Below are 24,543 nucleotides of genomic sequence, written 5' to 3'. Positions count from 1 at the left end.
TGCTCCAATTAGCAGGAGTTTCATGGAAATAGTTGAAGAGTATAAAAAAGACAAACTAAGTAACAAATTATGTATTTAAATGAAATATGGAACAAATCAGAACCCTATCAATAGTTCTACAGTACGAAAAAAGTGTATATTATTTCCTAATAGCTGTCAACAGAAAAATTCGCCCAGTGCACGCAATGAACAATATCAGCTCAGACACCTAATGAAGATAATAGACTGCCTTCAATGCCATCGATTGTATCCTCCAAATCCTCATTTTCATCGTAACATTCAAGGTGATCGTCAATACATTCAAATTCTTCATAGCTCCTAACTTGTTAAGTATAGTAGTGAGATAGTTTCATTTTCACTCCGTGCTGTTTCTGGCATTTCCTGGACTGAATGCTTGAAACTGCAGCGAGCAAAACAGTTCTGAATTGTCTCACTGCTTATTTTCCGCCAACTATCAGTGACAAAAATCACTGCTCTTTGAACATAAACACGCAACTGATACTATTTAAAAACTGTTCGCTCTAAGCGTGGAGTAGCGTCTACAAGTGCAAACTTGTTCGGCAGCAGTCTCCTGCCCCAATTAAGTGGCTTGGTATCCCAAACAAATGAAGAGAATTGCAGCAATTTTCTCCATTAGTTTCTGATTTTTAAGAGTTGTTCCAAATAAGTGGCTGCCCTGATTAACCAATGGCTTAATTAACCGGAATCCACTGTATTTACAAAGCAGGAATATTTTTTCTTTTTTTTTCTTACGGCATTGAAGGATGTTATTTGATCGTTGGGTAGAGCAGTGGCTTGCCTGGATCGGGAAGCATTCCCTATGAGAATAGGTTGAGTGAACTTGGCCGTTTGTCCTTGGAGCGACGGAGGATGAGAGGTGACTTGTTAGAGGTGTATAAGATGATGAGAGACATTGATCGTGTGGATAGTCAGAGGCTTTTTCCCAGGGCTGAAATGGCTGACATGAGAGGGCACATTTTTAAGGTGCTTGGAAGTAGGTACAGAGGAGATGTTAGAGGTAAATTTTTTTACGCAGAGTGGTGAGTGCGTGGAATGGGCTGCCAGTGACAGTGGTGGAGGTGGATACAATAGGGTCTTTTAAGAGGCACCTGGATAGGTACATGGAGCTTAGAAAAATAGAGGGCTATGAGTAACCCTAGCTAATTTCTAAAATAAGTACATGTCCGGCATAGCATCGTGGGCTGAAGGGCCTGTATTGTGCTGTAGGTTTTCTATATTTCTACAGGATCTTAGCTCAATCACATCAATCCCATCATCTCATTTATTTCCCTCTCCCTTTATTACATACCCATCAGCCCTGCTTCCCCCCTTCTTCCAATTCCCCTATACCAGAGCAATTTACAGTGACTAAATTAACAGACTAACATTGTCTTTCGGATATGGAGGAAGCCAGAACCTCAGTAAAATCTCCATGTAGCCACAGGGAGAATCTGAGAGCTTCACACAACCAGCACCAGAGGTTATTTTCGAATCTAGGTTCATCTACTGGTACAGTTAGACACACAGACCTTCAAACGCAGCTTTTCCCTTCAGGAGTAAGTTGCCACAAGCGTGTGAAGCAAAAAGAACTGGAGGGAATCGCTTCTTCTCACAAAAGCATATCTCCTCTGAAAGAATTTGCAATGTGTGTGTGTGTGTGTGTGTGTTTATTTATTTTTCTCTCTATCTTATCTATATATCTATTTATTTATTGAGATACAGCACCAAATAGCTAATCAGAGGACAATTTTACAATGACCAGTTAACCTATTAACCGGTACATCTTTGGACTGTGAAGAGAAACCGGAGCACCCAGAGGAAACCCACACGGTCACGGGGAGAACATACAAACTCCTTACAGGCAGTGGTGGGAATTGAACCTGGCTCACCTGTACTGTAAAGCTTTGCGCTAACCACTATGCTACCTAGCTTCTTCCGAGCACTTGCCATTGACAGAAGTCAGACTGCAGAATTAAAGTCAAAAGGATGAGTGGCTTTTCAATCCTCAACTACAGTAAATAGAGAGTTATGAAAATCTGCTTCGAGTGTCTAGGCAGTTCTGTTTGGCATAAAAAGCTGACCAAGTTTGAGCTGATAATGATTGTGTGTTGCTTACTGATCGATGTCACACCTGTGCACCATCTGACTCTAGGCTAATTGTGACTGGAGGTGCCAGCTGAATTTTACAAACCGCAGTTCCCACAAAGTGAAAGCATTTTTGACACATGTTGACTAAAACATAAAATTATCATGATGCAACACGCACAAAATGCTGGAGGAACTCAGTGGGTCAGGCAGCATCTATGGAAATGAATAGATAGCCAACGTTTTGGACCAAGACCGTACTTCAGGATTGAGAAAGAAGGAGGAAAATGCCTGAATAAAAAGGTGGGGGAACTAAGCTAGCTAAAAGGTGATAGGTGAAGCCAGGTGGGTGGCAAAGGTCAAGGGCTGGAGAAGAAGGAATCTGATATGAGAGGAGAGTGGACGATAGGAGAAAGGGAAGGAGGAGGGAAACCAAGGGGAAGTAATAGGCAGGTGAGATGAGGTAAAAGGTCAGAGTGGGGAATAGAGGAAGTGGGGGGTCGGGGGTGGGGGAGAAAATTTGTTTACCAAAAGGAGAAATTGATGTTCATGCCATTAGGTTGGAGGCTACCCAGACGGAATACAAGGTGTTGCTCCTGTATAATGATACAGTGCTTTGAACTTTGCACTTCATTATCCACTTTTGAAGGCTACGTTATTGTATTTAACTAATTCTGGACCTTAACAGCTTTTAATTGGAATGGTTTTTAACATTGTATTTAAATTGGGGAAAACACAAAATTTGTTTCTAATATATGCAGTAATGGTATTGTGATTTTAGTTAGTACATCTACAGTATTGTGTATTGAATGGTGCTTCAGGAACAGTTTCTCAATTTGAGCTCTGTTACAACTGTGAATCTCCAAAAGAATAATGTTGGAGGCTTACAGTGCATTGGATACAATCTAGCAGTAACAACTTTCAATTGTTAATATATGTATTGAATAATTATTAATATTATTTGTTATAAATTATAATTTTGTAGTATATTAATATGTTGGGACTGAAGCATGAAGCAAAGAGCTGATTGTTGACTTCAGAAAGAGAAAGATGAGGAAACACACAACAGTCCTCATAGAGAGATCAGAAGTGGAGAGAGTGAGCAATTTCAAGTTCCTGGATGTCAAGATCCCTGAGGACCTAACCTGGTCCCAACATGTCGATGCAGCTATAAAGAAGGCACAACAATGGCTATATTTCACCCGGAGTCTGAGGAGATTTGGTATGCCACCTAAAACACTCACAAATTTCTACGTGGCTGCATCACTCTCTGGTATTGGGGTTGGAGTGGGATGTTACTGCACAAGATTGAAGTAAACTGCAGAGAGTTTTAAAATTAGTCAGCTCCATCATGGGTACTAGCCTCCATAGTATCCAAAGCACCTTCATAGAGTGGTGCCTCAAAAAAGTGGTGTCCATCATTAAGGACGCCCCACCACCTAGGGCATGCCCTCTTCTCACTGTTACCATCAGGAAGGAAGTACAGAAGCCTGAAGGCACACACTCAATGATTCAGGAACGGCTTCTTCCCCTCTGCCATCTGATTACTGAATGGACTTGTGTTGCTTTGGATTTCGAGCATCTGCAGATTTTCTTGCATTTGTAATACTACCTCTACTTTTAATGTCTGTTTTTGCACTACTTATTTCATTGAACTATTAAATATATACATATATATACTTATCATAATTCACAGTTTTTTCCTATATTGTCATTGTACTGCTGCCGCATATTTAACAAACTTGACAACATATGCTGGTAATATTAAACCTGATTTTGATCCTGATGTCGTTTTGAACATCTTCATTCCCCTTCATTGTCATTTTCACTAAAATCACTAGATGGCAGAAGTACATTGGTTTCAAACTGTTAAGCTCCGAGTAGATACACAATTATAAGGGATGTAACATATTTCCATTCTGTATGAAATTAAACCTAATCAGTATAAAATGAAACAATTTTTCTCTCTAATGAACTTGATAATGTTTCTTTTCTATGATTAACTTTTCCTGGGGCCCACTAACTGGAGGAGAGTCATCACTATCTTTATGAATTCTTGTTTGCAGCACCTTATTTGTGAGTAGATGAGAATTCTTCATGCTGCATTATAACAATATTAACAATTATGTACTGAAGCTAACACCTTTTGCTGCAGTATTGTGTAATCTTCTACCTTGGGGACATAACATTTAATATTGAGGATTTGCAAAACTGACTCATAGGCTTAAACACAAGAGATTCTGCAGATGCTGGAAATCTAGAGCAACACACACAGACACAGACATACACACACATATACACACTGCTCATGGGTTTAAGCTTGTATGTTAATTCTAATTCAGTTTCCTTGTCTCTCTCACATTGATATCATCTGTAATCCAGACAGGCAGTGAAGTTCTTAATAGATGCAATCAGTAAATGTTTATACTGAATTCTCAGTAGAAAAAAGGTATTAAAGTGTTTATAACTCTTAAAACTTTTAGATTTTTTTGTAAGAACTATGTTTACTCTTTACTGTCTCTCTTATTTAGATACTATGTAACCATTTATTTTATATGGATTACATATTTAATTTATTTAACCAAGAATTGTACTATTCTGGTATCCCAAAAAAATTCTTTAAAAAAAATTTTTCAAAGCATGTGCCAAGTAGCATATTGCAAAGTGGGAGTGGGGGGAGGGGGTTTCAGCTTTCACTCTTTCTAGATTTTGATTAAAAGTCATTAATTGTTCAGGACCCTAGGTCTACAATGAAGGTATTACTGTTTCCACTGCAAATAAGTGTCACTGTATGTTCTTTTTCACTACTCATCAAATTTCTGCCCTAATGTGACAGCTGCATGCTGGGCTGATTTATTCAGTGGTTGATATATTGTCAGCTATTCCAAGCTTCATATTTTTCCCATTATACATTGCAACCACTTGCATTTATAATGATGGCCAATTATATGCATACGCAGTTTCATTCAAAAGAAATATTAATGAATTGTCAACTTGATTTCATGTATCAGATGCGAGAAGAAACAGAATGAAGTTCGACTCAAGGGCTAAAAGTTTTGTATTTCAGCTGGCCTGAATTAGCAGCCCAACATTAAGATCACATCTAATTAGTTGTCTGAGATGATGTCTTGATTAGCTTTTATTTCCAATTCAATGTAGATTAGCTCCAGCCATCATTTTGACTCCGCACAATTTTGAATATCAGATCTTTCGTGTGTTCAGTGGTTGCATAATTAGTTCTTGCATAGTTATCAAAGCTATGATGAAACTTTCTATCAAATCAATGAGGATTTGCATTCAGATACACAAGATGAATTCACAAAATGAAACATAAATGTAAGGAAGTGCAATTCAAAAACCTCCATTTTCAGTGTTTTGTCTAATTTTGATATGTTTTCTTCCTTTGTTAATCAAGGCGGTGTTCCTTGATTGTAAAGGTCACTGTTCCTGGCTCCCTCTTTGCTTCTTTAATCCTTGATTCTCTAATCAGAGACTGTACATAACTTAGAATGAAAGCAAAATATTTACACAAACTTGACCTTGATGTGACTTCCTTTCTTCCCTGGGGATCCCAGAGGTATGTGATATCAACAATTTTTGATCCGTCTATGAGTCATGCATCTTTGTGCTATGAATATTACAGCTTTAAAATTGTTTCCTGTGGTTTTTTTTCTGTACAGTAAGACTACAAATATTACATCTTTGTGATATTCTACTAAAATGCAAATGCTTTATTTATCTTGGAGACGTATGTGCTTGCAGATTTATATATATACCCGTGTTTAGTACAAACTGATACATTGCATTTGGAAAGCTTTCATTTTACATAGGCATTAATATCTTGTAACGGGGTTAGCCAAAAACTCTGAGAATGTACCAATACCAAATGATAGTTCTTGGCAAGTATGATGGTTTACTCATTTTTGGAATGTGAGCATTGTTGACGATATACGTCCTTAAATAACCTTGTGAAATGATAATGTGCCCCTTTCTCAAGTATTAATGGCAGGATTCTTAGCGGTGTGGAGGAACAGAGGGATCTTGGGGTCCACATCTATAGATCCCTGAAAGTTGCCATGCAAGTTGATAGGATTGTTAAGAAGGTGTATGGTGTGTTGGCTTTCATTAGCCAGGGGATTGAGTTTAAGAGCCACGAGGTCATGTTGCTGCCCTATAAGCCCTGGTTAGTCCACACATGCAAATTTGTCACAAACAAGAGAAGATCTGATGATGTTGGAAATCTGAGCAACACACACAAAATGCTGGAGGAACTCAGCAGGCCAGGCAGCATCTATGGAAAAAAGCACAGTTGATGTTTTGGGCCGAAATGTCGACTGCGGTTTTTTTTCCATAGATGTTGCTGGCCTGCTGAGTTCCTCCAAAATTTTGTGTGTGTGTTGTTTGCAATTTTGTGTTCATTGCTGGTCACCTCATTGTAGGAAGGATGAAGCTTTAGAGAGGGTGCAGAGGAGATTCACCAGGATGTCGCCTGGATTAGAGAGCATGTCTTATGAGGATAGGTTGAGCAAGCTAGGGTTTTTCTCTTTGAAACAAAGGGGGATGAGGGGATGAGAGGTGACTTGATAGAATGTACAAGATGATAAGAGGACAGTCAGAGATTGTTCCCATTGTGGAAATTGCACACTTTTAAGGTGATTGGAGGAAAGTATGGGGGGGGGAATGTCAGAGATAAGTACCTTACACAGAGAGTGGTGGGTGTGTAAGATGTGCACCTATCGGGGGTGGTAGCAGAAGTAGATACATTATGGACATTTAAGAGACTCTTAGATAGGCATATGGATGATAGAAAAACTGAGGGGTATGTGTGAGGAAAGGGTTAGATTGATGTTAGAACGAGTTAAAATATAGGCACAACATTGTGGGCCAATGTTTTACATTCCATAAGCTGCATTCCTTCCACTGAGGTCACTTCTACGTGCAGTTGAATAGTGAGAAAGCGACCCTCCATTGGTTGGGGTTGACCACGGATGTTGTGTCCTTGCTGTCTACATGAAACATAAGCGAGCCAGGGCAGTACGATATGGAGAGCAAGCTGTTGCCCAAGTATCAGGCTCCTCCTCTCCACGCAGCTGATGAATAAAAGGGAACAGCAGAGACCGATACCGTTTGACACCAGCAGCATCTCAGGAGTCACCAGTCAGCATTGAACTCAATGTAGGACAGCCTTAGGGACTTCAACTCCGGATTTTTCCTCAAGGTTTATTCCCTAAGCCTTCTCCATGAGTTGGTATAGCCACACGACAGTGGCGGCTTGAGATCAAAAATTTTCCTTCTTCTAGATGAGCTGCTATCCACGGCTGATGAGTCCCATCTGTCCAAAGTGAATGGTCTTAAAGCGCTAGCAATTCGCCTTTTCACTATCAGTTGAAATGGTTCTGCTGGACTTAGTAGCTAAGCCACACATGAAAGCCAGGAGCTGGTCTTGGTTGTCAGAGGCTATTTGAGACATATGCCATTGGGAGCATTTAATAGGCAGTGGGAGCTTATCCCCATTACCACCCCCAGCTATGACAACCATAAGGAACCAGTTTGGTAGGAAGTTCCGGAAATTAGGCCTGGTGATGATCAGGGAACAACAACAAATTTCCAAGTTTAGATGGTGCATAACTTGGCAGCAAAGCTGCAGATAGTGGTGTTAATATAAGCCTGCTGCCCTTGTCTTTCTTGTTAGTAGAGTTCAAAGGTATGAAAGGTTTTGTCAGAGTATCTAGCTGAGTAAGTTCAGATGCTTGCAGCTACAGCACACTGGTGATGAGGAAATGAATGTTTAGGGAGATTGGTGAAGTACCAGTAACATGAGTTTGTTTGTCTTGGATGGTGTCAAACTTCTTGAGTGTTAACACTAACTTCTCATCCATATTAAAGGAGCATTAGCATTAAAAAAAAATCCATACTATTTCCTATTTGGGAATTGAGTGTTGGCATTGAGATTGATGGTATTAACTCTGCCATGAAACTTCATCTTTTACAACTCTTTACTTTCTTTTTCCATGTTGTAGGGAGGATTTTCTCAATGGTTTTTATTTGTTATTCTGTTTTTGTGACTTCACGGTTGATATAAAGATCATAATTATTTACTTCATGTTTTATAATTAGGGGAAACAGTGAACAGAATGCAGCTACATCATGTTGTAATTCAGAATAACATAATGAGCCAATTGCAACAATAATAGGTGATGCTATTACAATTATTCAGTAATTTCCACCTATTTACAATACTGGATAACTGATACTACTATGAATATTTTACTTTTTAACCTAGTGATTATATCCGATGGAATTCTATTATTTAACATCTGAATTTCTATACACATGGAATCGTATCCTTACATTGGTTTGGCATTAGGGGAGTTGATGTCTTTGCTTCATCAGCTCCATGGTCTTTCTTTAATTCATGGCCCTGGGGAGAAGACAAGTATCGGAGTTGTATTGTACATGTGTACTTCGACAATAAAATGAACATTTGAACCTTTTAAGCCTTTATTACTGTCACATGTACCAAGGTATGGTGAAACCATCCGTACCGACCATTTCAAAACAAGTTCTGTATATTGAGGTAGCTCAAGGCAAAAGCAATAACAGAATTCAGAATATAATGCTACTGTTACAGAGGGAGTTCTGCACAGGGACATAATAAGGTGCAGGAGTGCTGATGAGGTAGATGTGTACATATCCAAGTGTGGTTTGGATATGTGTACAAGGCCTGAAGAAGGGTCTCGGCCCAAAGCATTGACTGTTTACTCCTTTCCATAGATGCTGCCTGGCCTGCTGAGTTCCTCTAGCATTTTGTGTGTGTTGCTTTGGATATCCAGTATCTGCAGAATTTCTTGTGTTTGGGGTCGCATATCTTGTTGAACAGTTAAGTACAGATATGTTTAACTTAACTTAATCTTAACATTTTTACTTAAATTCCACCACTTAAATGTATTTCTCACATAAATTTTTAATTATGTTTAGCAGCACACAAAATGCTGGAGGAACTCAGCAGGTCAGACAGTATCTATGGAAATGAATAAACACTTTTGTCTGCAACTGTTCTTCAGGACAGGAAAGGAAGGGGGAAGATGTCGGATGGGGGAAGGGGAAGCAGGATAGCTAGAAAGTCATAGGTGAAGCTGGGTGGGTAGGAAAGATAAAGGGCTGGAGAGGAAGGAATCTGATAGGAGAGGAGAGTGGACCACAGGAGAAAGGGAAGGAGGGGACCCAGGGGGATGTGATAGGCAGGTGAGAAGAGTTAAGAGGCCAGAGTGGGGAATAGAAGAAGAGGGGAGGGGGAGGGAATTTTTTTTATATCGGTACCGGAAGGAGAAATAGATATTCAGGCTGTCAGGTTAGAGGCTACCCAGACGGAATATAAGGTGTTGCTTCTCCACCGTGAGGGTGCCTCATCTTGGCACAAGAGGAAGCCATGGACTGACATGTCAGAATGGAATAGGAATTGGAATTAAAATGTTTTGCCTCTAGGAAGTTCCTCTTTTGGCAGATGGAACTGAGGTGCTCAGTGAAGCATTCCCCCAATTTAATTATAGTTATTTTGTTCAAAAATTAATCAGCTATTTTAAATTTCACTGATTGCTAGAAACATCTAAAATCAGCTCAACAGCCCTTGACAGCAATGAGTTATCAAAAAACCAATAGACATTGATGGGAGATCACTGTCCGAGGCCTAGTCGTTGCTCACAGATAATTGCTCTTCACGGGACAGCCTTGGCAACGTGGCCTGGAGGGCCACCAAAAGATAGAAGGAGGGAACAATATTAACTGCTCTGTCTGATCACCTAAGATGCAACCTTCTTTTCTTTACATCTTGATGTTAAACAAATTTAAGTTTCTGTAATTTTATAAGTTTAATAACATCAAAGATAAACCATTGGTGATTTAAATTCAAGGACCATGATTGCTAGGCAAGGTGCAGCAATTCTTATGGCAATCTTCTCTAGAAAGCTCAAATAATAGCATGGACTCTAATTATTTTTGATTACTCAATAATTAACTATTCACACGATCTCAGTTTTTAATCTCATCATTTAAAAAAAATAAATATATTCATTATTTTGCATCACTTTTGATCTTTAGATGTCAATAGCAGCATACTTTTGACAAGGATGATTGGGAGGGCTTGTCAATTTGATCTCATTCTTGTCTTCTTCTCATATCACTATACAAATATTTATAAGTGGACGTTCATGAATAAGAATTAGCAATTCAAGTGATTTTTATTTTCACTTTGGTGGTGTGAAAAGTCTTGCAAACCCATCTCAGATAAGAAAGGTGACACAAGCTGGAGATCAGCTCAGTGCTGACTTGTGACACTGAGGATCGCATCACTGGAGGGAGCATTACACAGGACCTATCTATTGTTTCCTAGGACTGACTCCCATCATTGGATTGTGATGAGCTCTTGAGGACAATGCAGTGATAATAGTCAAGTCATAAAGTTATTCCAAATATGCTTTAGATATATCGTAGGTGAGATTTAAGTGAGGGGGATAGGATCAAGGGGGATGTGAGGGGTAAGTTTTTTACTCAGAGAGTCGTGAATGCCTGGAATGTGCTGCCTGGTATGGTGGTAAGGGCAAATACATTAGAGGTTTTTAAGAACCATTTGGATAGGCTCATGAATGTGAGGAAGATGGAGGGACATAGACATGGTGCAGGTAGGAGGGATTAGCATTTGGGTGTTTTTGATTCGCTTTTTAGCTGGTTCAGCATAACACTGTGGGCTGAATGGCCTTTTCGTGTGCTGTACTGTTCTATGTTCTATATGTATGGTTAACTTACAACTGCCTCATTCTGAGAAATTAATGGGGACTTGAATAAATTACAGTAATTGTGCACAATTTTCAAAATTAAAATTTCAGTTAAAATTTATTCTTATCTCTTAATTTTAAGACTCAGTGGTATTACCATATGAATCAATTTTTTAAATTGCAAAACCACTTATTATTCTTTCAGGTGTATAAAAAAACGCCCTTCATATCACCTTTCAAGCTACCCTCTCTCACCTTAAATGCATGCCCTCTGGTATTAGATATTCCAACCCTGGGAAAAAGATGCTGTCAGTCTACTCTATTAATGCCTCTCATCATCACATAACCTTCTATCACATATCACCTCAGTCTCTGCCACTCCAGAGAAAACAACCCAAGTTTGTCCAACCTCTCGTTATAGCACATGTCCTTTAATCTGGGCAGCATCCTGGTAAATCTCTTCTGCCAGTTCTCCAAAGCCTTGATACTTGATACGTTGTGGTTCTTTCCACATATGATTTTACAAACCTTTTGTCAGATACCAATGAAAGAGACATGATAACAACATTACAGGCAAAAATAGTAACTCGAAATTATAACAAAAACTAACTTGAAATAAATCCAAAAGTTTGTTGGTAGTTTTTGAAAGTTCTGTGACAGGATTTTATGCCCAGTTAGTACATATTTCAACTTTTTGGAAACTTACCTGGATATTCCTAGAATGTAATATTTAAACCAAATTATTTCTGCTGTGTTTGTTGATTTCATCCAATATTCCCATCCATGATTTAGATTATAAATATTGCATTCGTAGCTTGATTTTTGATTGGCCTCAGAATTATGAAATGGGCATGCTTAGGAATCTGCATTTTTGTGAAATCTATTTCTATTGATTTGTAATTATGTTTTAAATCAGCTTCAATGACTCACAAAAATGTGCAGCATGAAACAAATACGTAAAACCCCCTTCATAGCTCACGTTTATTTCTGTGTGGTCCCCACTTCAATCTATCACACAATGTCAGCCACATGACAGCTTACTGATGGTTTTAGATAGACCTTAGATGGTGAGCCAACTCAAACAATACTGGAAGGTAAAATTCCTCTTATGAGTCAAACTCTGCAGATGAAAATTATAACAACTGCCCCCTAGGCTGTGTAGCAAAAGTCAAAAACCAGATGTTGCAAAGTTGATCCGGTGATCTGTTGAGCACCAACAGATGTGAAGCAGAATGTAAAGAGTTCACCGATAATTTGAGAGCAATTTTAGGGAATTAGTCTTTACCCAAACCGTCCTCACATCAGTACCCATGTCTAAAAGAGACGAACGAGGATACAAGGTAGCAGAAAATTTGAATTTTTTTTAATAGTGAGATTATTTTGTATTCATTTCCAGCCACCTTCATCAATTGCTATGGGGCATGTGTTGAAAGTACCCCCACAGTGTTGTCAGAGCTGGAATTCCAGGATTTTGATTTAATGATATTGAGGCAATGGGAGAATTTTTCTTTCGGATGGTCTGTGATTCAGAGGTGGATTTGCAGCCAGCAGTGTTCACAGCTGCCTACTGCATTTGTGCTTCTAGATGAATGAGATCATGGTTGTCTGAGGAAATCTTTGTGAGTTGCTTCAGCGCATCTTGGAGATGGTATAACTTGCAGCAATAGTTTAAACTGGAGGAGGCTGGGATGCTAATCAAAAAGCCGCTTTGTCCTTGATTGAGCTAAACCTGGTGGGTGTTCTTGGGGTTGCACTCATTAAGCCAAGTATTACATCACATAGCTGACATGTCTTGGAAAGGATTTCTTGTTCAGGAGGTGATTCAGGCATTGCAGAAATTATGCCTCTGAGGGGCACTGGTAGCCACAAGGTTTACTGAGCTCATTCATTTCGGTTTCTGGTTAGTGGTGACCCTGAAGATGTTGATTTTGGGATATTTGACTATGTGTGCTAAATGGTTGGATTCCATCTGGATCTCATATAGATTGATTGCATGCAGCCATCGAGTGTTTCTATGAGAATTTGCAAATGGACTGAAGTCTGCTCAATCCTCTGTGAATATTCTCAATACTAACTGAACAGTGTAGGTCAGATCACTGACGAAACAAATGGATCTAGCATATGACTCGAGGAAAATCCACAGAGGTGTTCCGGGACTGAAGTGTCTAGCCTCCAATATTTATGCCCTGCACAATCCTTATAAAATTGTTCCATTATCTGTATTTGGATTATAATTGTTCATTAAGTTAAATCCATTTACAGTGGAAAATAACTGTGATACAAACTCAGTAAACTATTGAGGCAGCTATATATAGTATTCCACATACAATACTGTGCAAAAGTCTTAGGGTCATAGCTAGGGTGCCTAAGACTTTTGCACAGTACTGTGGTAGTTTTACATATTGCACTGTACTGCTATCAGACAAAAAAAAACAAATTTCTTGACATATATGAAGATGATAAACCTGATTCTGATATGAGTCTCTATCGTGGACTGAGAGTGGGAAGGGGGCAGGGAGATGGGAATCATGGATGAGGAAGAGAGAGGAGAGGGAGTGGGAAGCACCAGAGAGATATTCTGTAGTGATCAATAAATCAATTGTTTGGAATCAAATGACCTTGCCTGATGGATTAGGGCCAAGTGTGTCTGCATCCATGCTACCCCCTGCCCTGGGCATTCCTTCTCTGCCATCGGACCCACACCCCTCCCGCGGCACTCCACCATTCCCAACATCCTTTGCTCCTGTCTAATTTACAAACTTGCTCCCTGCACCACATTGACAAATACAGGACTGTGCAAAAGTTTAGACACCCTAGCTATATATATGTGCCGAAAGCTTTTGCATAGTACTGTTGGAAAATCACCATAATAACTCAATTGCAAATCAATCACTTGTCAACCCTGAATTTTGAGAAAAGTGTATTCCTTTGACTGCCCTATTATTGATATCAAGTAAGCTTAGATGAAAGGGGAGGACGAGTATACTGCGGGAACACATTACTGCCTGTCACTACAATAAAAGATTTGAGTTTTATATTACAGTGATACAATATTTTACAGTTCAGTGAAAACCTGACCTTAGAATAGAATAACTTTTGAGTTATTTTTTTCCTATATGCAGCTGTGACAGTTTACAGGTGGTCAACCTTGAAGTGCTATGCTGTCCGTACATTTAATGTTAACTTCAGCTTCATACTACATACTGATGGTGGAATGGCACTAAAGCCACTTATATACTGTAAATATTGAATAAATCTTACTTAATGTCTTTGTGCTTCTCTGAAACATTTCTAATATTTATTGACAGTTTATGTTTCGCTTCATGTTGTGTGTGATGTACAACTATTGCCAGGAGCAACCACTGAATTACGCCTTTGTTCAATTTAATACTTGTTTTTTCCCATCCTACAAGAAAAGATAGTGTTTAAAAAGTATATTGTTCAAGAATTATAGAAATAACAGAATAGCAGGAGGAGCCTTTTTGACTAGCTATGTCTTCCCTGACCTCAAGAACTATTCAGTATAATCTCATTTTCTAATGCTTTCTCCTCTGTAGGTTAATCCACAATGAATACTCATCCAGATAGTTTTTAAAATTTATGAGTATTTCAAACTTGGGCATCCATTCAGATATCTAGTTCCTCTCTTCTGATGAAAATATTTTTTGATAATTCTCCTGTAATCCTTTTAGCTTTTATTTTAAATTTAATTCCCCAGTTATTCCTCTCTTCGGTAAGGACAGTAGGTCTTTCTTACTTGCCCCTTTTAGGCCCCTCATAAATTCACACAGCTCCATTAAATCTCCCCTGATTTCCCCTGTTCCAAAGAAAACAACTCCAGCCTAGTCAAACTTCGCTCAGAAAAAAATCTTCATCCCTAGCAACATCTCCATTAACCTCTTCTGAACCCTTTATACTACTGTCATATCCTTCTTGTAAGGAGTAAACAGAATTGTACATAGTAATTATCCAACTGGGGTTTTCTTCAGTTCCAGCATGACCACTTCTTTTTGGTCAATAAAGAAAAACAACTTGCAAAATCTTCTTAGCTATTTGAGCTATCTGTTCTACTACTTTAAACAATCTTGTCAATATCATACAATTTGTATTGCCATTTCATATTTTCCCCCATATTTTTTCATACTAAATGTCTTGTTCCACTTCTCTGTTGGTAATTGGCACAAGCAGTTCACAGCACATTATACGCAGAGCCTTATTATATCCTTAACAATCTGAGATTCCTTGGAAATGTATCCACTCTATAAGAGGTGAACAATTGATAAGAGTGCGACTGTGTGGAGTACTTTGCAGTGTAGGTGAAAGAAAGCAGCTGGAAATCTGAATGGAGCACGGAAAGTGTTAGAAACACTCACCAGTCATAACTGTGGATTAGGTGTGAAACTCTTTGTCAGAACTTTCCACATCATCCTATTTTGCATTCTTCCTTAACCCAGAAAGAATGAAAAATATTGTTTGTATTTTTATTGTTGACCTATTTTGAAAAGGCTGGTACTATATTCATTTAGAAGAGTTTTCACGATTCCATTATCACACACGTTACTATTTTTATCTGCACACAGAGCCTACATATTTCTTTGATATCCTGTTTGCCATATAATTTTTTAAATAAACATCATTAAGCTTCTTTCATATTTTGGAAGATTAGTTTGAGTTTTTGAAAGCCATTCCTTTTGTAAATCACTGAAATCCTTTAGAGATAGAACAGAATAATAAAGGGCACTTATTGACGAGTGAAAATGGGAACGAGCAGAATGAAATTAAATAACAAAACAGATAAAAAGGAAAAACGAAATGTGATGGAAAATGTATGGGAAAACTGTGTAAGAGAAAGAATTTTTTAAATATGTAAAAATATTAAGACTTAGCACATGGGCAAGGCGAGTATTTATTGAACTAAAACAGAAAACACTCAATGATTCAGGAACAGCTTCTTCACCTCTGCCGTGAGATTTCCGAATGGACATTAAACCCATTTTCTCTCTTTTTGCACTACTCATTTTAATTTAACTTTTAAAATATGTATAATAAACACAAGAAAGTCTGCAGATGCTTGCTGGAAGTCCAAAGAAACACACACAAAATTCTAGAGGAACTCAGCAGGTCAAGCGGTATCTGTGGAAATGAATAGGTAGTCGGCATTTTGGGTCGACCCTTCTTCAGCGCTGAGAAGGTGGGGGAAGGTGTCTGAATACAAAGGTGGAGGAAGGAGGAAGAGGCTAGATGGAAGGCAATAGATGAAGTCAGGTGGGTGGAAAGGTCAAGGGCTGGAGAAGAAGGAATTCAATAGGAGAGGAGTGTGGACTATAGAAGAAATTGAAGGAAGAGCGGACCAGATGGAATAACAGGTAGGTAAGAAGGTCTGAGTGGGGTAGTAAAGAAAGGGGGGGGGGCGCGGAATTTGTTTACTGGAAGGAAAAATTGATATTCATACCATCAGGTTGGAGGGTACTCATGCAGAATGTAAGGTGTTGCTTCCCCACCCTGAGGGTGGCCTCATAATGGCACAAGCGGAGGATATGGACAACATGTCGGAATGGGAGTGGGAATGGGAATTAAAATGTTTGATCTCTGGGAAGTCCCAATTATGGCGGATGGTGCGGAGGTGCTCAATGAAGTAACTCCATTCAACGGGTCTCACCAACTTAAAGAAGGCTGCATCAGGAGATCCAGACACAATAGATGATAACAGCAGATTCCCTAGCAGATGTCATCTCATGGTTTGGGGCCTTGAATTGATATGAGGGGGGTAGTATATGGTCAAGTGTGTGTGGAATTATATAAAACTACAGTAAAAAATATATTTTTTTCACAGTAATTTACAGTTTTATTATTTTGTATTGCAACGTACTGCTGCTGTATAAGAAAAACTTTCACAACACATACCAATGATATTAAATCTGAAATTCAAAAATTTCTATAGATGTCCTGTGGAGAGCATTCTGACAGGCTGCATCCCTGTCTGGTATGGGGGTGGGGGGCGGGGGGCATGTGGTGCTAATGCACAGGATCGAAAGAAAGTTGCAGAATTAGTCAGCTCCATCTTGGGTACTGGCCTCCGTGGTATCCAAGACATCTTCAAGGACCAGTGCCTCAGAAAGGTGGTGTCCATTATTAAGGACCCCCATCACCCAGGGCATGCCCTCTTCTTATTATTGCTACCAGGAAGGAGGTACAGAAGCCTAAAGGCACAGACTCAGTGAATCAGGAACAGCTTCTTCCTCTCTGCCACCTGATTCCTAAATGGACATTAAACCGATGACCATTATCTCATTTTTTAAAAATGATTTCTGTTTTTGCACTATTTTTAATTTGACTATTTGATATACATATATATACACTTACTCTAATTGATTTATTTATTTATTTTTTCTATATTATTATGTATTGCATTGTACGGCTGCCGCAAAGTTAACAAATTTCACGACATATGCAGTGATATTAAACCTATTTCTGATTGGGAACATGTTAGCAATACGAAGCAGGTCAGGCCGAATCTATGGAGAAGGGTGAAGTTATATCTGAACTCAACATGAACAGAGTTATGAAGAAAGTGATTCATCTTCAAAAACTTGGAGTGACAAGGGAAGCCTGAGGTAATTGTGAGTGCGGAAGGTTATGGATGGGGAACACTTCAATGTGATCGAATGGATAATAAATTCACCACCAGCTTCAACGGGTGTTGTCTGTGTGCTGAAGGGAATACGCGATCCTGTTACTCGGAGACTTCCGAGATATTTCCACAGGAGTGAGGAAGGAATGGTGCTTTGTTCCAGTTGAGTGATATCTGGATAGAGGGGAACTTGGAGTTAAAATGGTTCACAAGTATCTTCAGTCCCCATTCTTGCTTAGCAGCAGAAGTCATGGGTTTCCAGGTGCTTCTGAAGAAACCTGCCTCCAAGAGGACCACATCCTTGTGGTAACATTTGGAGGCTTGTGTGCCTCAATGACCCAGAGAGCTATGTTGGCTGGAGTCAGGGCCTTGTGCTTTGATTCTTGGTAGGATCACCCACGCCAAACAGATCAAAGGGGGGAGGCTGGACTAAGATTGATCCACTGGTCCTCCAGGTTCGGGGGTTCAGCTCAGGGCTAACAACCCTGACTGGTCAGAAAACAATTGTTATGGAAACAGCAATGAAGAATCATTCTATATCTGTGTGCATCAGAGCTGGAAGGCCTTCATTGCTGCCTTAAATGCCAGTGACATAACGGGCTGCAAGTAAGTAAGTGGAGAAACCTTGGGATAGTTTTGTCATACATCCAGTAGGTGGTGTGCGCTGGGAAATCTTCATAGCTGGCACCGTTTTGATGGGCCACCTATTCTGTTTTGTTCCAGGTGCTGTAAGAGCTGGACAGGGATGAGACTAGAATGGATTGAATGGGACAAATAAGATGAAGGAAGGATAGGAGAGGATAATGATCATCAACTTCAAAAAGGGATGCAATAAGAAACTGCAACACCAACTAGATAGCGCAGAGCATCTACTCTGATTGTACTGCCGATTAACTGTCACTTTATTGGAGCATTCTTGCCTTTCAGTCAGACATCTCTCTGTTCAAATCGCTGTGAAGAGATTTTGCAACAATCTAGGCAAATGCTCCAAAGGCATATAGAAGGATTACTATACTGTCAGCATTGATTTTCATGTGAGCTATTGAGTCCTTCTCTGCTCCCTCGTGTAAAAGGCCACATTTCATTCCTTTGACACCAATGGAGAAACCTCCTGAGTCCGGCTTACATTAAAATGATTATCAGGTCATCGTTACATTTCTCTTTGTAGTCATTTAGTACATGACCACTTGTTTTCTGTATTGACAAAATTATTAACATTTCAAAAGAACTATTAGCTGTATTTTAAAAAAAGCTTTGGATTTTGTTAATAGGACTTCATCAACGTTAAGTGAATTTGAGGTAAATTTCTGCAGACTGCTGAATTTTAGGAGGGTGCTCCCAGTTGGGGGAATCAAAAGCTTTCGTGTGGGCAAATAAGGTGATGTTAGAGTTACTCTCTGCACTTCTGTTGGAGTTGTTGTACCGGGAGCACATAGAAGCCCAGAAGAAGCATACCACTTTACAAGGTACCCAATACACATTCAGTCACATATCTTATGCCCCACTGCGTCCTATATTGGCCTCAGAACCTACAGAATAGGAATGGACACAGTCATCTTCAATCTCAAGGAACTACCTAAGAAGACAATATATATAAATTGCTTCCTTTATCATATTTATAGTTTTGGAGGGAGAATTGTATGAGCCATATTTATTGCTATATCCAGAGAAGGGCTGTACATGTATCGGATGTTTGGATAACTTGAGTTAGTCACAGGAAGAAGCAAATCCTCCTAGTCATGTAGTAGCTTGCTTGGCAATGACAAAATCCAATTTAAACGTTTACTACTCCCTAGTTGGTAACAATTCTGACAAATTCCGCTGCTAATGCATGGCAGATATAAAGACAGGCAAAGTGAAGTAACAAAGAAGAAAATACATTGGGCTGATTGTTTGACAACCTGATTTAAGCTAGCAATGAATTAAATGTTCATTGTTGGATCATGTTTAATTAAATTGCTTTGTTTCTTGAAACTTTAAATAATATAATACCAACATATAACATTTCAGAAAAATGAAAAATATTTGTAAGCGAAGGAAATAAAATTTCATATTTTGGGATAATATCGATGCAGTTCTTATGTTGCAACTAAATGCTAGCCTGATTTGCTGAACACCTGGATGTTGTTAATTGTCTTCAGAGATTTGAAACGACATGGCAAGTCCGCGATAATGGGGGCTCATCCTCTGTGCACAAGGATATGGATGGGGAGCTCTTCAGTGTAATTGAATGGATGATAAATGATGGTTGTGAGGTATGGAATTCATTCAAAACCAGTTTTGTAATTGCAATACAAATGGAATCAATAAAAATCCTAATTAGTTCCACATGTTTTAACGATATGACTGTTCTAATTTCATCTAAAATTAGGCAGTTCTCAACTGCTTAGAAATTCTAATGATCCCTACACTGTGCACTAAATTGTCCAAAGGTGGGATACAATGAACATTTTGATCAGTGGCTCTTCGCTTTCTAATATGGAGATGATGACAGGGTGGATTTGGTGGAACTGCCTCATGTAGTGTAGTGGTGAGTCAATCCGGTAGAGATTTGTATTTTGGAATGTTGTGGTTGAGGGGTGGTGGCGAGTCATTTGTAGATTAGGAACTGGCAATTTTTATTCTGTCCAGAATGGAGGAATGAAAGGGATTGGCATTGACACTTGGCATATTGCAGGGGGCTGGAGGGGTCGCATATTGTACTTGTACTTGGGTTGCTATGGGTGAGAGCAATGGGATTGTGACATTGGAGCAGAGGGTCAATGAATCAAATGGAGATCTGTGATGCTGTTTGGTGGTTGTAGGGTAGTGACAATGGAGGCCTGGGGATTCAGACCAGCACTTGGTTTGTAGCCAGAGGGTGCTTAGGGAGTGCGAGTTTTGAACAATGAGTGTTGTGGGGGGGGGGGGGAGATTGGGACATGGAATTCTGGTGCTTAAGAGGTTTGGGGTGCAGGTTGGCCACCAATGAATGATGGCAGGTGACGGGTGGAGGAGAGTGTGGTGGCCGGTGGCATGAATGACAAAACTGAGTAATTCTCTTAAATGACGATGTCCCAGTCCATTGCTGCTATCAGGAGACCCTCTTGCCCCTGCTGTGCTCCCTGGACAACCTGGTCTATGTTCTCCTGTAATGCAATAGGAATATTTGGCAGAAAATTAAATAATCCCACATGTCATGGTGATGTGAAGTGATGTGAAATGTGTAGGCAGTGGCTGTGATCATGTTTCACTCTAGGGAAAAAAGAATTAATTACATAAAGCTGAAAAAGATATTGTTATGAAATTGAATTTCTAGGTGAATATGTTTTCAATTAGCTGATTGAAAGTGTTCACAATTTTCCTTTTACACACTTCCAAGGGCACTTACCCATGTAGAAATGCTGCACTTTATTTTCTGATTATTGGCAAGTACAGTAGAGGTTCAGATTCCCAAATTCAATACCAGCTTGGCATTGGTTTGGGTAATGGATGGTTCAAACTCTGAAGTATTTTCTATTCTTCACTTTTAGTAATTTGTTCATTTTTCATGAAGAAGTCTAAATAAATTTATCAACATGACATAAATTGTGCAACCTATTATATTACTCAAGACTAAAAGGAAATTGAGTGAACGTGGAAGAAAATAAATTGCAGGGCCATGAGGAAATAAGGAGGGGTCAATGAGACTGATGGGATTGCCCTGTTGGGAACTGGAATGGACCCAATGGACTAAATAACTTCCTTCTGCATCATAGTGAGCAAGAAACTTGTCGAGCACTGTCACCAAAGGTTACTTTCACAAATATCCAAGTAACCAGTAGTAGATGTACAAAGTCGGACAACTTCCAGAGCTTTATTTGAAAAGTGACAACCCAAAAGAAATGATAGAAATAAAAGATGGATGGTATGATGATGATGGAGGAATTTTTTTCTGTCATCAGCCCTCACTGAATGTCTTACATCAGAATCAGGTTTAATATCACCAGCATTGCTATGAATTTTGTTAACTTTGGGGTAGCAGTACAATGCAATACATAATAATAGAGAAAAACCTGTGAGTTACAGTACGCTTACTTCGATCCTGTGTAGTAGCACCTCACCCATGCCAGACAGTGATGCAGCCGGTTAGAATGCTCTACACCGTACATCTGTAGAATCTTGCGAGTATTTTTGATGACGGACTAGGAATTCTCCTTACTTTGACTTTCAACGGACATTTCATGGCCCCTTTTTAGTCTTCCTAATTTCTTGTTTAATTTCTTTCCTGATTCTTTTATGATCTGGAGTGTTCTGTTCGAGTTCGAGTTCCACTTCCTAAATCTTATATATGCTTCCTTTTCCCCTTTGCCTCTTTTCCTCTTTGATTTTTGATATCATTCCGATTCCTAGGAAAAACAAGGGAACGTGCCTTAATGATTTAACGAGAAGTTCTGCAGGTGCTGGAAATCCAGCGCAATAAACACAAAATGCTGGAAGAGCTCAGCTGGTCTGGCAACCTCTATGGAGAGGAATAAACAGTTGATATTTTGGGCTGAGACCCTTCTTCAGGCCTTACTGACTACTCCCTGCTGGCTCTGACATCCACCACCATGATGTGCTTTGAGAGGCTGACCGTGGTGCACATTAACACCAGGCTTCCAAACAACCTTAACCCACTGTAATTCACCTACCACCGAAGCAGGTCTACAGCAGATGTCATCTCCCAGGCCAACACTTACCTCTGCAGCATCTGGAGAGTTGGTTAGCAAAGGAGAGATATGTCTCTACCAAAGGAGGTGTAAGGTGATCCTTCCCTCCGCTAGCTTGCAGGTCACCCTTGGGCAAGGTGTAGCACCTGTTTAGCCCCCTGATCAGAGTTGCGTGAATCCATGGGAGCAAGTGGTGGATGGTCGTATCACAAGTCCTAGTTATGTGACCACTGACGACAGGTAGACCATCTCTGAAGAGTATTGATAATGGCTGTGGTCACCCAAATTGTAAAGACACTGTCCAGAAGAAGGCAATGGTTCAATGGTTCAATTTAATATTAGAGAATGTAAGCACTATACAACCTGAAATGTTTACTCATCACAGACATCCATGAAACAGAAAAAAAAGCAAAGAATGACAGAAAAACATGTGAACCCCCAAAGACTACCCCCTCCCACACACAAGCAGCAGCAAGTCATCACCCCTCCCCCTCCCTCTCCCCTCCCTCTCCCGTCTCTCTCCCCCCCACTTGTTCCAGTAGAAAGCATCAGCACTCCTCCACCATCAACCAAGCAATAGCAAGCTCCCAGACACCACGATCTATCGGCCATCAAAACCGGCTGTCTACCCTAACACCTCAACATCTCAAAAGGCCCTCTCCCTCACTAATGAGGGAGAATCAGAAAATTCTCTCTTATCATCGAGAGAGAGAGAGAGAAAATTATTGCTTGAGTGCAGGGGCCTCCGACATCGGCAAGGAATGCTTCAGTCGGTGAAGTCAGCAAACCATTTCTGTAGAACGATTAGACAAGAACATTCATAATCAAAGAAACCAACATTAGACTATTGTTTATTGACTACTATTCTGCTTTCAATACTATCATTCCAAGCAAACTCACCTTACTAAGCACTCTATCTTCTTTCTGTACTCAGATTCATTTGTTATAAGGACTTACCCCTGAGTCATAATGATCAGACAGGCACAGAGAGAATCTGTAATTACCAACAAATACCTTTGTTGTCTCACCTGAAAAGAACATGAAATTACAGAACCGAATAGTGCACACCTACTACGTTTGCAGGAGGAGGCTTAGTGTCTGGGTCACCTGGTTTGACTGACTTGAACCAGTCAGCGTTGAAAAGAACAGAAGGCATGGGACTGATGGCAAAGACCACAGAACAACGCTGGTTGTACCCCTGCAACAGAGCCAATAAGAAGGTGAGCCAGGTAGATCAGGTGAACGCAATCCAACAGGATAGAAATGTGACATTTGAACTTTTGAGAAGTGTTTAAAAAGAAAGGAACTTCAATTGCAAAGCAAAGACAACTCTCCAGAGACCAACCATCGTGGACGTGGAGGACCCCACGGGCACGTGGAGATCGGAAGAGGACCACGAGGGCCACCTGCTCATTGTAAACCCTTTCCCGGATACCACCTTTTCTATTCTTTGACTGTTCATGGAGGGTGAGAGAAATGTAGTATGTGTACACTATTCGGTTCTGTAATTTCATGTGCTTTTCAGGTGAGACAACAAAGGTACTTGTTGGTTAATACAGATTCTCTCTGTGCCTGTCTGACCATTATGACTCAGGGGTAAGTCCTTACAACAAATGAATTTGAGTACAAAAAGAAGATAGAGTGCTTAGTAAAATGGTGTCATAACAACAACATTTCTTTCAATATCAGTAAAACAAAAGAGCTGTCCATTGACCCAGGAAGTGTATGATGCATGTGGCCCTGTTTACATAACAGTGCTGAGGTCAAGAAGATCGAGATCTTCAGGTGAACATCACCAATAGTCTGTCCTATTCCAACCATGTTGACGCCACAACTAAGAAAGCTTATTAGCACCTCTATCAGTTTGAAATTTACCCTTCAACTCTCACCAATTTTTATCCATGCACCATAGGAAGCATCCTGTCTGGATGCAACTTGACTTGCAGAGAACTGTAGTCATGGCTCCGCACGTCACGGAAACCAGCCTCCCCTCAATGGACTCAGTCTACACTTCTCGCTGGCTGAGTAAGGCTGCCAGCATAATCAAAGACCCCACCCACCCACTACATTCTCTCTTCTTCCACTTCCCATCAGGCAGAAGATATAAGAACCTTGAAAGTATGTACCACCAAGCTCAAGGACAGTTTCTATCCTGTTTTAAGATGATTGATTGGTTCCCTAGTACTCTTGACCTCATAATCTAACTTGTTATGACCTTGCAATTTGTTGTCCACATGTGCTGCACTTCCTTTGTAACTTTAGCTCTGTTATTGTTTTACCCTGTATTACCTCAGTATACTTTTGTAATGAATTGATCTGTATAAACGGGATGAAAAATATTTTTTATTGTACCTCACTGCATGTAACAATAAAAGTGTAATTTACC

This window comes from Mobula hypostoma, chromosome 19 (genome assembly GCF_963921235.1).
Source record: "Mobula hypostoma chromosome 19, sMobHyp1.1, whole genome shotgun sequence".
NCBI classification, from domain to species: Eukaryota; Metazoa; Chordata; class Chondrichthyes; order Myliobatiformes; family Myliobatidae; genus Mobula; species Mobula hypostoma.
This window is presented reverse-complemented; position numbering follows the sequence as displayed.